The 15464-nt window shown below is 46.9% G+C and overlaps 1 protein-coding gene across 1 annotated transcript in view; it reads left to right on the forward strand.

Annotated features, from left to right (window-relative positions):
- IL9R (interleukin 9 receptor) overlaps positions 1-15464 on the forward strand; it is a 67239-nt gene that overhangs the window by 36070 nt on the left and 15705 nt on the right. The window contains exon 12 of the mRNA XM_045164243.1: positions 4607-4694. The gene's annotated coding sequence lies outside the window, so the exon portion shown is untranslated. The remainder of the gene's footprint in view (positions 1-4606; positions 4695-15464) is intronic.

A 15464-nucleotide genomic window follows, 5' to 3' on the forward strand; every position in this document is an offset into this window, starting at 1 on the left:
ATTATAGGGGACTGGAATGCAAAAGTAGGAAGTCAAGAAATACCTGGAGTTACAGGCAAATTTGGCCTTGGAATATGGAATGAAGCAGAGCAAAGGCTAATAGAGTTTTGCCAAAAGAATGCACTGGTCATAGCAAACACCCTCTTCCAACAACACAAGAGAAGACTCTACATATGGACATCACCAGATGGTCAATAATGAAATCAAATTGATATTCTTTGCAGCCAAAGATGGAGAAGCTCTATAGCAAAAACAAGACTGGGAACTGACTGTGGCTCAGATCATGAAATCCTTATGGCCAAATTCAGACTTAAATTGAAGAAAGTAGGGAAAACCACTAGACCATTCAGGTATGACCTAAATCAAATCCCTTATGATTATACAGTGGAAGTGACTTAGATTCAAGGGATTAGATCTGATAGACAGAGTACCTGAAGAACTATGGACGGAGGTTCGTGACATTGTACAGGAGACAGGGATCAAGACCATCCCCAAGAAAAAGAAATGCAAAAAGGAAAAATGGTTGTCTGAGGAAGCCTTACAAATAGCTGTGAAAAGAAGAGAAGTGAAAGGCAAAGGAGAAAAGGAAAGATACACCCATCTGAATGCAGAGTTCCAAAGAATAGCAAGGAGAGATAAGAAAGCCTTCCTCAGTGATCAATGCAAAGAAATAGAGGAAAACAATAGAACGGGAAAGACTAGAGATCTCGTCAAGAAAATCAGAGACACCAACTGAGCATTTCCTGCAAAGATGGGCACAATAAAGGGCAGAAATGGTGTGGACCTAACAGAAGCAGAAGATATTAAGAAGAGGTGGCAAGAATACACAGAAGAACTATACAAAAAAGATCTTCATGACCCAGATAACCACGATGGTGTGATCATTCACCTAGAGCCAGACATCCCGGAATGTGATGTCAAATGGGCCTTAGGAAGCATCACTATGATCTAAGCTAGTAGAGGTGATGGAATTCCAGTTGAGCTATTTCAAATCCTAAAAGATGATTCTGTGAAAGTGCTGCACTCAATATGCCAGCAAATTTGGAAAACTCAGCAGTGGCCACAGGACTGGAAAAGGTCAGTTTTCATTCCAATCCCAAAGAAAGGCAATGCCAAAGAATGCTCAAACTACCGCACAATTGCACTCATCTCATACACTAGTAAAGTAATGCTCAAAATTCTCCAAGCCAGGCTTCAACAGTACATGAACCATGAACTTCCAGATGTCCAAGCACGATTTAGAAAAGCCAGAGGAACCAGAGATCAGATTGCCAACATCCGTTGGATCTTCAAAAAGCAAGAGCATTCCAGAAAAACATCTGCTTCTGCTTTATTGACAATGCCAAAACCTTTGACTATGTGGATCACAACAGACTATGGAAAATTCTTAAAGAGAAGGGAATACCAGACCACCTGACCTGCCTCCTGAGAAATCTGTATGCAGGTCAAGAAGCAACATTTAGAACTGGACATGGAACAACAGACTGGTTCCAAATAGGAAAAGGAGGACGTCAAGGCTGTATAAACCCTGGACTGGATGAAGCACAAGCTGGAATCAAGATTGATGGGAAGAATATCAACAAGCTCAGATATGCAGATGACACCACGCTTATGGCAGTAAGCGAAGAAGAACTAAAGAGCCTCTTGATGAAAGGAGAGTGAAAAAGTTGGCTTAAAACTCAACATTCAGAAAACTAAGATCATGACATATAGTCCCATCACTTCATGGCAAATAGATGGGGAAACAATGGAAACAGTGACAGACTTTATTTTCTTGGGCTCCAAAATCACTGCAGATGGTGACTGCAGCCATGAAATTAAAAGATGCTTGCTCCTTGGAAGAAAAGTTATGACCAAACTAGTCAGCATATTAAAAAACAGAGACATTACTTTGCCAACAAAGGTCCGTCTAGTCAAGGCTATGGTTTTCCCAGTAGTCATGTATGGATGTGAGAGTTGGACTATAAAGAAAGCTGAGCGCCAAAGAATTGATGCTTTTGAACTGTGGTGTTGGAGAAGACTCTTGAAAGTCCCTTGGGCTTAGACTGCAAGAAGATTCAACCAGTCCATCCTAAAGGAAATCAGTCCTGAATATTCATTGGCAGGACTGATGCTGAAGCTGAAACGCCAATACTTTGGCCACCTGATGCGAAGAACTGACTCATTTGAAAAGACTCTGATGCTGGGAAAGAGTGAAGGCGGGAGGAGAAGGGGATGAGAGGATGAGATGGTTGGATGGCACCACCGACTCAATGGACATGAGTTTGAGTAAACTCTGGGAGTTGGTGATGGACAGGGAAGCATAGCGTGCTGCAGTCCATGGGGTTGCAAAGAGTTGGACATGACTGAGCGACTGAACTGAACTGAGACAAAGCTCATTCTGCTTCTACAAAAAATAATCCCTCACGGTAAGACTTTTGATATCTTGATGTCCTTAAAACACGGTCTGCTCCTAAATCAGGAAATTAAAAATGGATAAACAACAGCTGAAAATCAAAGAGCCACAGCTATAGGAAATGCAAGACAGCTGCTTGGCTTTTCCTGGCTCCCTGACCGACCTAATTTTTATTTGATGGGTTAAAGCCTGCCCTGGCTACAGTGTTAATGCCCTCAAAATGAGTCTCAAAAAAAAAAAAAAAAATTGTGTTTCACTGGATATTAAATTCTAGTTTTGTTATTTAAGGTCTGTGCTTACTAAGATGTACTTCTGAGACAGTTCCTTGTTATGTTATACTGCTAAAAGGTTTAATTAAGTTATTAAAAGGACACACTAAAATTGTTTCTAAAGCTTATCTCAGTAACCAACTTATGGATAAAGGTCAGATTCTCCATGATGAACAACCAGGAGATTAACTTGGCTGTAATCATTTAACTGAGTCAGATGTCCTGGGGTATACCGGGCTATACCCAATGAAAGTTCTTGACTTAAATTCTTGCTTGTGACCTTACTAATAACTGCTGGCTCTATTAATATCTATGTAGCTTGTTTCAGAAGACTATTTTTTACATTACCAAATGTGTGACTGAGCTTGTCATAAAATGCTGAAATGCAGTTCTATATGAGATCAATAATTTATGGTTACCAAAGGTAAAAGGTAGGGAGGGATAAATTAGGAATTTGGGATCCTTAACAGATACATAGTACTATGTATGAAAGAAACCACCAGGACCTACTGTAGAGTATGGGAAACTATATTAATATCTTGTGATAATGTATAATTGAACAGAATCTCAAAAGGAATATATGAAGAAGACTGGAAAGAAAGGATAATGGTTGTGACAATGCTAGTAGTTATCATAACACTCCTCAACAGCACTAAGATGTTCACCAGTGACTATATTGTCACTGATCAATTTTATATGGTTCCTTATTCTCCACAACTGCTCCAGCATTTATTTGTAGACTTTTGAATGATGGCCATTCTGACAGCTGGGAGGTGGTATCTCTTTAAAATTCGTTTTTTAATTTTCTTTCAAGTAAATGTCAAAACTATGGACTGTCTGTCTCTATGAGCATCACATATCTAAGTACCTGACTAGTATATTTAAAACGCTAAGAGAACAAGATGGCAGAGGAGCAGGTGGACGTGGAGTATATCTCTCTCCAAGGATACATCAGGAATACACCTTCAGACACAGAAGTGCATGCAGAACACCAGCTGAGAGCAGACAGGAGAACCTGACCAGTGGAAAAGAATATATAGAACCACGCAAAACTCGGTAGGACGAAGGAACTATGGGAAAAACGAGTGTTAGAAGGACTGGACCTGCCCTCAGTGGGTGAGGGAACTGAAGCAGGGGCCTGATCCCCACACTGGGGCAAATGTCTGAGTCAGAGGGAAAATATTTAAGGCTGAGAGTGAAGAGGAAAAGTTAAAATTTTACATCCTTCTCCTGCCTCTGTCACTCAGCTTGCTCCTTGCAAAGTCTACATCACATAGGTCTCAGAAAGTGGGGACTCACAATACTAGGAACTGGAGCTCATCTCACTCACCCTTGTCCTGCCCTTTGCAATCACCCTAGCCCCTGCAAACCTGCAAACCCTGTTAATCATGCCATGTATGCTATGCTATGCTATGATAAGTCACTTCAGTCGTGTCCGACTCTGTGTGACCCCATAGACGGCAGCCACCAGGCTCCCCCGTTCCTGGGATTCTCCAGGCAAGAACACTGGAGTGGGTTGCCATTTCCTTCTCCAATGCATGAAAGTGAAAAGTGAAAGCGAAGTCACTCAGTCGTGTCCGACTCTTAGCGATCCCATGGACTGCAGCCTACAAGGCTCCTCCATCCATGGGATTTTTCAGGCAAGAGTACTGGAGTGGGGTGCCATTGAGAACCCTGTAACCCCTCTGTTTGGGTCTCAGAGCTTGGAGTGTTAATTCCTCTGGGCTCACTGGCATAATAAACCTGAGTTCTCCAACTCTCCAAGTATGGGGCTTTTTTTCTCGAGTACTGGTTTCTGCAACATTTCTGGAGGCCCCAGTAAGATTCCAACCACGCCCGCCCCTTGAGCCGCCGGACTGGTGGCTTGGCCGGGTTGGAGCAGAGGAGCCCTGAGACGAACGTGGAGGTGCGCCATCTGATGGTATTCCGGGTTCTCTTTCAGACCGCCATTCCCACTCTCTGGACGGCCAAGCACCAACCGAATTCACTGGAAGGATGGACCAACTCACCAGGATCGGCCCCAGGATAAGGTAAGGCCCCGGGGCCAGTCCCCAGTCAGGAACTCCTACCCCAATAGGTAGAAGAGGAGGCTGATCACCTCCTTGGAGCTCCCAGGAAGGGAGCATCAGATAGGGAGACCTGGAGACTTGGGAAAAGGGAGGTACTGTGATGACCTCTGAGTGACTGTGTATGCATGATTGCTGATTGAAGGAAGTAAAAGTGAGCTCCACAGTCCTTGGACTATGGAGCCTGAGAGGGTCCAAAACCTGTGGTTCTGTGACGACCTCATAAGGCTGAAAGGTGGTGCCAGTCTCTGGGGGATTTGATCCCTCCCTGCAAAGCTGGTCTGGGTCAGGGGTTTATAGCAACCTGCCAATGCTAAGAGGTGTCTTAAATCTCTCTCAGGAGAGCAGCCAGGCAGACAAAAAATGAATGTGAATGAGTGTGCGGCCTGATTCACTTGCACTTCAGGCTCCATTGTGTGGCTTCGCGGCCTTTGTGGCTACCGAATCTGAGTGGGTCCTACCTTGTGGTTCCGTGGTGACCTCATATGGCTCAAGGAAGTGTCTGCCTCTGGGGACCCAGTCCCTCCCTGCAAGACAGATCCAGATCAGGGGTTTATACTGATCCGCCAATGCTAAGAGGCACCTAAGTTCCCCCTGGGGACACAGACAAGCGGGCATCTGATTGGTCTCCTCTTATGAGGGGCACCCACCCTTGTTTGTTTTTGCGCCATCGACTCAGGCGGGATACACAGGGAGGGAGAAATTATTGGTTACCAGGTTTGTTTGTTTTTTTGGTCGACTGACTTCTTGAGCCAACATCTAAGAGATTAGGTTTTCCTCAGAATCCTGCCAGGTAGATTACATTTGTCAACATGAGGGGAATCTCCTCTAAGAAAACAGTTTCAGATTGCATGATAAAGAACTTTAAGAAGGGCTTTGTAGGAGATTACAGAGTCAAGGTGACCCCCAGGAAGCTTCGTAAATTATGTGAGCTCGATTGGCCAGCCTTTGACGTTAGATGGCCTCCAGAGGGCACTCTCGACCTGCCCACTGACCAAGCAGCACACCAGGTCGTCACTGGGACTCCAGGACATCCAGATCAGTTTCCACGCGTAGACTCCTGGCTTCTAATAGCATAGACCCTGCCCCCATGGGCAGGATTTTGCACGAATGGACAGAGTAGGGTATTTGTGGCCCAACCACTCAGAAAAAAAAAAAAAGTAACAGAAAGCAGCCCTGCTAACAGTAGCATCGAGGAGCTCAGATCCAGTGAAACAGACTGTTCCCTTGTGGAAAGGGGTAGGAAGAGATCACCACTACGCTGAGACCAGTGTGCCCATTGCAAATGACCGGACACTGGAGGAATGAGTGCACGCACCGCAGAGGGCTATCTAAAGGGTCGAAGAAGTTCAGTCAACCCAACAAAGAGAGGCATCAGCCTGAGCCGGTTGTCCAAAACCTTATCGGTCTGGCGGGGGCGGAATCAGGTTAGGGAAGACTGGGCTCCCTGATCCTGGGCCCCCGGGGGTCCACGGTCACAGTGAAAGTAGGGGACCAATTAATGACTTTTATGGTGGATACCAGAGCTGAACACTCCGTGGTAACCACACCTGTGGCTCCCCTTACAGGCGGAACAGCAACTATTGTTGGGGCCACAGGGGATATGGCAGCCCGCTCATTTTGCAAGGCTCGTTCATGTCAGCTAGGGGGCCATCTGGTGACTCATGAATTTCTGTATTTCCTGGAATGCCCCATTCCCCTGCTGGGTAGAGACTTACTGACAAAAATGGGGGCACAAATCACCTTTGCCCCCAGAAAGCCTGTGAGCCTCACCTTGGGGAGCCAGTTGGCTTTGACGATGGCTGTGCCCATGCCCAGGGAAGATGAATGGCATCTCTGTTCCTCATGGAGGGAACAAATAAATCCCCCCAGACTGCTAAAAGAATTCCCTGATGTCTGGGCAGAGAAGGGGCCCCCAGGTTTGGCCAAAACCCATGCCCCCATTGTAGTGGACCTGAGGCCAGAAGCCACTCCTGTTAGACAAAAGCAGTATCCAGTACCACAGGAGGCACACCTGGGAATTCGGAACCACATCCAGTGCCTATGAGATGCTGAGATCCTAATCGAATGTCAGTCTCCCTGGAACACTCCGCTCTTGTCAGTCAAAAAGTCTGGAGGGAATGACTATCGCCCTGTCCAGGACCTCTGCGCCGTCAACAGTGCACAGTGGTCACTGTCCATCCAGTGGCCCAAATCCCTACACTCTCCTGAGTCTCTTACCCACTCAGGCAAGTTGGTTCACCTGCCTTGATCTCAAGGACGCATTCTTCTGCCTCTGGCTGTTACCAGCCAGCCCTTGTTTGTCTTTGAATGGGAAGACCCACACACCGGGAGAAAGACACAGCTGACTCGGACTCGACTGCCACAAGACTTAAAAAACTCACCTACCCTGTTTGGTGAAGCCCTGGCTACAGACCTTGCTGCCTTTCCCAGAGAAACTTTAAACTGCACCCTACTCCAGTATGTGGATGACCTGTTGCTAGTCAGTCCCACCCAAGGGGACGGCTGGAGAGGCACCAAGGCCCTCTTGGCTCTACTACCACCACAGGGTACAAAGTATCATGGAAAAAGGCTCAGATCTGCAGATAGGAGGTTAAGTACCTGGGGTTTGTCATCTCAAAAGGGCCCAGGCGCTCGGACATGAGAGGAAGCAAGCCATCTGTTCAATACCTTGGCTGAATACCAAAAAAGAAGTCCGTGGGTTCCTTGGGGTTGCCGGATTCTGCCGGATCTGGATACCGGCTTTCTCTGAAATTGCCAAGTCTTTGTTTGAAGCCACAGCAGGGTCTGATAAGGACCCCCTAGAGTGCAGACCTGAACAGGAAAAGGCCTTCGAGGAGATAAAGAGACTCTTGACCAGTGCTCCAGCATTAGGGCTGCCGGATGTGACAAAGGACTTTAACCTCTTTGTACATGAGAAAAATCCCACTGCACTGGGGGTCCTCACACAAACAACTGGGCCACGGCAGTGCCCAGTCGCATACCTGTCCAAATGACTGGATCCAGTGATCGCGGGATTGCCACCATGCCTCCAGGCATTAGCTGCCACTGTGGTTTTGGTCAGAGAAGCAGATAAGCTTACTCTAGGACCAAATATAAATGTAAAGGTTCCCCATGCTATTTACTGCTGTGATGAACAGCCAGGGCATAAGCAGCTGACCAAGTCCAGGATGACTCACCATCAAGGACTGCTTTGCGAAAACCCACGGGTCCAACTCGAGACTGTGCAGACCCTGAACCCAGCCACCTTTTTACCTATGGAAGCAGGAAACCCTGATCATAACTAAGAGGAGGTCGTAGATGAAATTTACTCGCGCAGGCCAGACCTGACAGACATTCCCCTCCAGTACCCAGAACTGGAGCTGTTCACTGATGGAAGCAGTTTCACCCAAGACGGGCAGCGCAAAGCAGGCTCTGCCATAACAACAACTGATGAGATAGTGAAGGCTGAGGCCTTGCCACAAGGGTGGTCGGCACAGTGGGCTGAGCTATGGGCGCTCGCCCAGGCGCTAAGGCATGCCGAAGGGAAACGAGTCAACATCTATACTGACCCAAGGTATGCCTTTGCTACTTTACATGTACATGGAGCCATTTTCTTTATGAAAGAAAAGGAGGGCTGGTGGAAGCTCCCAGACCAAAGACACTTGGTCCCCAGCAATATAGCAATCCAGCTGGTAAAACAACATCATGAGACAACTCATTTAGGAAAAACTGTGCTGGAGGGTTTACTGAGCCTCTACTATTTCATTCCTAAGCTTCCAGTGCTGTGTGCCCAGATCAGGGCTAGATGTGTGCACAAAGCAATGCCAGCCAAGGACCAAGACCCAGCCCAGGGGTGCAGACAGTTGGGACACTGCCCTCTGAAGATCTAGAAGTGGACTTTACTGAAGTCAAGCCCTCCAGGGGCTTTAAGTATTTAGTTGTGGTAGTCTGCACCTACTCGGGATGGGCTAAAGCCTACCCCACACGCACTGAACAGGCACGAGAAGCGGCCAAGGCCTTACTAAGAGACATAATCCTGAGATATGGGCCGCCTCTCTCCACAGCGTCTGACAGTGGGCCAGCTTTTGTGTCTGAGATAATCCAAACTTTATGCAGGACACTGGGAATCAAATGGAAGCTTCACACTGCTTACAGGCCACAGAGCTCAGGGAAAGGTACGACATTAGCTAAACTCTGCCAGGAGACCCAGTTATCCTGGGTCGATATGTTACCCCTAGCCTTACTCCAAGCCTGATGCACCCCGAGGTCCTCAGGCTGTTCTTCCTTTGAGATCTTCTATGGGAGAAGGCACCTGGTGATAGGAAAACTCAAGGGAAACCCCCAACAACTAGCTGAGCTGGAGATGTTCCAACACTGCCAGGCCCTGGGAAGAGTCTTCCACCATATTGCCTGAGAAACCTTAGAAAAGACACCCATTCCTTTGGGCAATTGGCTTCATCCCTATCAGCCAGGAGATGAGGTATGGTTTAAAGATGGGAGAAAAGAACCACTTCAGCCAGTTTGGACGGGCCCTCACACGGTTGTCCTGGCCACCCCTACCACTGTTTAAGTTGTAGGCATCATCCCTTGGATCTACCGCACCAGAGTCAAGAAGGCAGCGGCATGGACTAGTCAGCTTCTGGAGTGACTGGAGCAGGGCTCAGCGTCTTTCATGGGTGAGGGCCATTGTTTTCGGAACCAGACCTTGAGGGGATTTTCGGGGTCCCGAACTGTTTTCCAGGTGTCCTTATTACAGGAAGCTGCTGCCTTCTTGTTTCACTCACACCCCAGGACTGGGATTTGGGTCAGAAGCTGCGGTTAGCTGTCTGTTGTCTCATCAGAGTGGGAAGCCTCATTCTTATTAGATGTCCTTTATGAGCGATTCTCCCTACTAACTAAACTGCTCACAGTATAGCTGACCCCCCCTTCACAATAGGCTCAGTTGCTGTAGCCATGACAACCCAAAGATGGGGGAAACCTTTTGCTAGTGTTCAGTTATCTGTTATGTGCAGGCTGCTTTGCAGCCCTTTGCTGTCCCTTGCTGTGACATGGTGCCGTTCCGTATCCATCATGTACCTGTCAACATTACAGTCAACCCTTGGAAAATCGCTTACTCAACCAACAGCTAGAACAACGTATAGATAGCCAATCCTATAGGCTGATCACCCACTGCCTCCATGACCATGTGCTGTATGTCCAGGGGCCTGGGCGTCGAAAATGTTTCCAGTCATGCCCCCCACTGCCGCTGCCTTTCCCCCACCAGAGGATCCAAAACCCAGGTGGCATCCCGACACCATGGCATCGCCACCATGCCCCTGTGCCTCCATCTACCCCCAAATGCCACACAGATGTTACAACCCAGAACAGGTGTCTGTCTGCCAACTGGAAGAACCTACTGGCAGGGACAATAATACAAACGAAATCACGGACCAACTTTGCCCTAAAGTCAGGCTCTGCTGCTGGCAGCGTGACCAGGTCACAGAGTTCACTCCCCCAGACCCCCGTCTGTACCGGGTTCTCAACGCAGCTCATTGCCTTGTTAATGACACCAGCCCCAGCTGGCCAGGGACTGCTGCTGGCTTTGCTCATCCTTAGGCGCTCCATGGTACTTAGCTACACCAGTACCATTGAATAATGTAACAGCCATAAGAACTCCTGTAGATCCACCCTAACAAGGGCCAGTCTTAAGGGCAATTGTGTTAACTCAAAAGGCTCCAGAATGCTTTACGAATGATGGAGCAACTGAACCTGTAGGCAATTTAGCCAGGGACCAATGCAATCACACTTCATTTATTTATTTTTTAATTAATTAATTAATTTTACTTGGAGGCTAATTACTTTACAATATTGTAATGGTTTTTGCCATACATCAACATGAATCAACCACAGGCACACATGTGTTCCCCATCCAGAACCCCCCTCCCACCTCCCTCCCCATCCCATCCCCCAGGATCATCCCAGTGCACCAGCCCTGAGCACCCTGTCTCATGCATCAAAACTGGTCTGGCAATCTGCTTCACATATGATAACATAAACTTTTCAACGCTACCCTCTCAAATCATCCCACCCTCACCTTCTTCCACAGAGTCCAAAAGACTGTTCTATATATCTGTGTCTCTTTTGCTGTCTCATATATAGGGTCATCATTACCATCTTTCTAAATTCCATATATATGTGTTAGTATTGGCATTTTTCTTTTTAAAAAAATTAATTTATTTTAATTGGAGGCTAATTACTTTACAATATTGTGGTGGTTTTGCCACACATTGACATGGATCAGCCATGGGTGTACATGTGCGTCGTCTACTGGGGTTTGCTCCCGGGCTGCCCTGGAGGACTTGGGTTTGCCCCTGTGAGGGCCAGGTGTGGAGGTGGTGCAGCTGCTTGGGTCGCAGGGGTTCTGGCAGCACCAGGTACTCAGGGGAGTTGGTGGCCAGGGCAGCACGAAATACAGTGCTCTAGAAGGGTATGGCAACCAGTATTGGCCAGTACGCTCCAGGATTCTTCCCTGGAGAACCCCCAGCCCTGACAAAGAAGCCTGGCAGGCCACAGTCTACAGGGTCACAAAGAGTCAGACATGAATGAAGCGAACCTGCGTGCATAGACACAAGACGTTTTTGCCTGTGGCAGCTCTGCCCCAGTGAGAGTTGAGCATGAAGTCGGCACAGCTGCTTGACTTGCAGGGACCCCAGAGGCGACAAATGTTCAGGGACATGGACTGCCTCCACTGCAGGAGCTAAGGCCCTCAGTTCAGTCACTTCAGTCACTCAGTTGTATCCGACCCTGAGACCCCATGGACTGCAGCATGCCAGGCTTCCCTGTCCATCACCAACTGCCAGAGTTTACTCAAACTCATGCCCATTGAGTCCGTGATGCCATCCAACCATCTCATCCTCTGTCATCCCCTTCTTCTCCCTCCTTCAATCTTTCCCAGCATCAGAGTCTTTTCAAATGAGTCAGTTCTTCGCATCAGGTGGCCAAAGGATTGGAGTTTCAGCTTCAGCATCAGTCCTACCAACGAATATTCAGGACTGATTTTCTTTAGGATGGACTGGTTGGATCTTCTTGCAGTCTAAGTCCAAGGGACTCTCAAGAGTCTTCTCCAACACCACAGTTCAAAAGCATCAATTCTTTGGCGCTCAGCTTTCTTTGTAGTCCAACTCTCACATCCATACACGACTACTGGAAAAACCATAGCTTTGACTAGATGGACCTTTGTTGGCAAAGTAATGTCTCTGCTTTTTAATATGCTATCTCAGTTGGTCATAACTTTTCTTCCAAGGAGCAAGTGTCTTTTAATTTCATGGCTGCAGTCACCGTCTACAGTGATTTTGGAGCCCAAGAAAATAAAGTCTGTTACTGTTTCCACTGTTTCCCATCTATTTGCCATGAAGTGATGGGACCAGATGGCATGATCTTAGTTTTCTGAATGTTGAGCTTTAAGCCAACTTTTTCACTCTCCTCTTTCACTTTCATCAAGAGGCTCTTTAGTTCTTCTTCACTTTCTGCCATAGGGGTCGTGTCATCTGCATATCTGAGGTTATTGATATTTCTCCCATCAATCTTGATTCCAGCCTGTGCTTCCTCCAGTCCAGCATTTCTCATGATGTACTCTGCATATAAGTTAAATAAAAAGGGTGACAATGTATAGCCTTGATGTACTCCTTTCCTGATTTGGAACCAGTCTGTAGTTTTGTGTCCAGTTCTAACTGTTGCTTCCTGACCTGCATACAGATTTCTCAAGAGGCAGGTCAGGTGGTCTGGTATTCCCATCTCTTTAACAATTTTCCGCAGTCTGCTGTGATCCACACAGTCGAAGGCTTTGGCATAGTCAATAGAGTAGAAATTTTTCCGGAACTCTCTTGCTTTTTTGATAATCCAATGGATGTTGGCAATTTGATCTCTGGTTCCTCTGGCTTCTCTAAATCCAGCTTGAACATCTGTAAGTTCACGGTTCATGTACTTTTGAAGCCTGGCTTGGAGAATTTTGAGCATTACTTTACTAGCGTGTGAGATATGGCCCTATCAGAGTCTTTTTTCAAGCCTCTTATAGCTGGCGATCAGAAGGCCTCTTTGACCAGTCTTTTTCCATAGCTCTGCCTGTTCAGGCACTTAGAGGTCTCCCTTACCTGGGGTCCTTTTCTGTTGTTCCACGCATCAGGCACATAGGGAGGCCCCCCTGGTTGGGGTCCTACTCTGTAGTTCTTTGCATCAGGCATTTGATGGGCCAGCCTCTCTATTGTTCAGCTGCCGATTCTGGCGAGTGGGGAGAGAGAGGCTATGGCGATGGCTCCACCCACCCACATGACTCAGCAGTATTGCCTTCCTTCCATGGCTGCCTGGCTTTCCTCCACCAGCATTTCCCACCGATCTCCTCCCTCACATCCCTTCAATCCGTCTCTCTGCAGTCAACAGCAGCCCATGCCCTGGGATTGCTCCACAATCCCTAAACTCCAGCTACCAGCCACTGCGCCTTCCAGGGGACCAGCATTCCTGTCCCAGGTATGTACGGCTGTGGCAAGGACTGATTCTCATTCTATTTAGGCTGCCACAGATCAGCTGTTTCACTGTTGTTGCAGAAACCAGTACTGGAGAAACCAAGCACCACACTCAGAGAGTTGGAGAACTCAGTTATTATACTGGCGAGCCCACAGGAGTTAACACTCCAAGCTCTGAGCCCTAAACAAAGGAGTTACAGAATTTTTATACATGGACAAGCATGATTAAGTGGGTTTGCAAATTTGCAGGGATCAGGACAAAGAGCAGGACAAAGGTGAGTGAGATAAGCTCCAGTTCCTAGTATTGTGAGCCCCCACTTTCTGAGATGCATGATCTAGACTTTGCAAGGAGCAAGCTGAGTTACAGAGGCAGGAGAAAGAGGTAAAGTTTTTAACTTTTCCTCTTCAGTCCCCCCTCTTGATGCTTCCATCACTCATTGTTTTGTTAGGACGTTCAGAGTTCCCCATCGTTTAGTTGGCTATATTGAGCTATTACCATTTGTAACTTTATGGATTCAATCCAAGAGGTTATGAACTGGATAACTGCAATACAAGGGTCAGAGAAGAGCGGCACAAAGAACATGAAGAGAGGACCAATTAAAGGGAGAAGCCACGATGGCCAGCTCTAGATATTGTTCCAGTTACCCCAGGAATTTGCTAGTTCCTCTCTCCTTTTTATGATTCATTCCCTTAGCTGTTGGGCCATGTTCCTGACTATTTCTGATTAGTTTATATAAAACCAAAGTTCTTCATTTAAGAAGAGGCAGAGTCCTCCCTTTTCAGCTGTCAGTAGGTCTAGCCCTCTCCTATTCTGTAAAACCACCTCAGCCAGGGAGTCTAGTTTGCCTGTAAGGCCACTAAAGATTTGGCCACTCTCTCAATGTCATCTGTGAAGTCCTTGGATAGCATATGGTAGAAGGTGGTTGATGAAGCAATTCCTCCTATTCCCATGCCTGTCCCAGCTGTGATTCCCAGACCAGCTAGTAGGGGTATAAACTGGATGGCTCTTTTTGATCATGTGTGTGCTGCCAGAGGTACAGTGAGAGTCTGGTTGTTAGGGACAATATTCATCTGGGGAGTGAGGAAAGCTGAGGTGCAGATACCCGTCCAATTGACAGGTAGACATAAGTAAGCATCTGTCCCACGAAGAAAAGGGGAGGCGGTCCTAAGATGGTGGAGGAATGGGATGGGGAGACCACTTTCTCCCACACAAATTCATCGAAAGAACATTTGAACACTGAGCGAATTCCACAAAACAACTTCTGAACACTGGCAGAGGACATCAGGCACCCAGAAAAGCAGCCCATTGTCTTCAAAAGGGGGTAGTACAAAAGATAAAAGATAAAAAGAGAGACAAAAGAGTTAGGGACAGAGATCCATTCCAGGAAGGGAGTCTTAAAAGAGAAGTTTCCAAACACCAGGAAACCCTCTCACCGGCGGGTCTGTGGGGAGTTTTGGAATCTTGGAGGGCAACATAAACAGGAGGAAAAATAAATAAATAAATAAAACCCACAGATTACGTGCCTAATGGCAAGTCCCAGCAGAGAAGTACCCCAGATGCTCGTATCCACCACCAGCAAGCGAGGGCTGAACACGGAGGAGTGGGCTGCATTGCTTAGGGTAAGGACCAGGCCTGAATGCCTTGAGGGCAATCTGAGGGAGTTAACGTGAGATAACCTAAACTGTTATAGCCAGAGAGAGAGAGGAAAAAAAAAAAAAGAGAGAGAACTTTCTTGTGAAAAGCCCTAACCTAAAGCACTGCCAGCCTGCTCACAGAACCAAGAACTGTGCAAATACCAGAGGAGAGATAGCAGGCTGCTATCATATGGTTTTTACCTTTCAATTTGTTAATATGGGGTATCACATTGATTGATTTCCATATATTGAAGAATCCTTGCATCCCTGGAATGAACCCAAACTGATCATGGTGTATAAGCTTTTTGATGTATTGCTGAATTCTGTTTGCTAACTTTTTTTGAGGATTTTTGCATCTAGGTTCATCATTGATATTGGCCTATAGTTTTCTTTTTCTGTGTTATCTTTGTCTGGTTTTGGTATCAGGGTGATGGTGGCCTCTAGAATGTGTTTGGAAGTGTTCCTCTGCAATTTTTTGAAAGAGTTTTAGAAGGATAGGCACTAGCTCTTCTCTAAATGTTTGATAGAATTCTCCTGTGAGGCCATCTAGTCCTGGGCTTTTGTTTTTGGGAGATTTTTTAAATCACAGCTTCAATTTCAGTTTGTAACTTGTAACTGG

Source organism: Bubalus bubalis, chromosome 24 (genome assembly GCF_019923935.1).
Source record: "Bubalus bubalis isolate 160015118507 breed Murrah chromosome 24, NDDB_SH_1, whole genome shotgun sequence".
Lineage (NCBI taxonomy): Eukaryota > Metazoa > Chordata > Mammalia > Artiodactyla > Bovidae > Bubalus > Bubalus bubalis.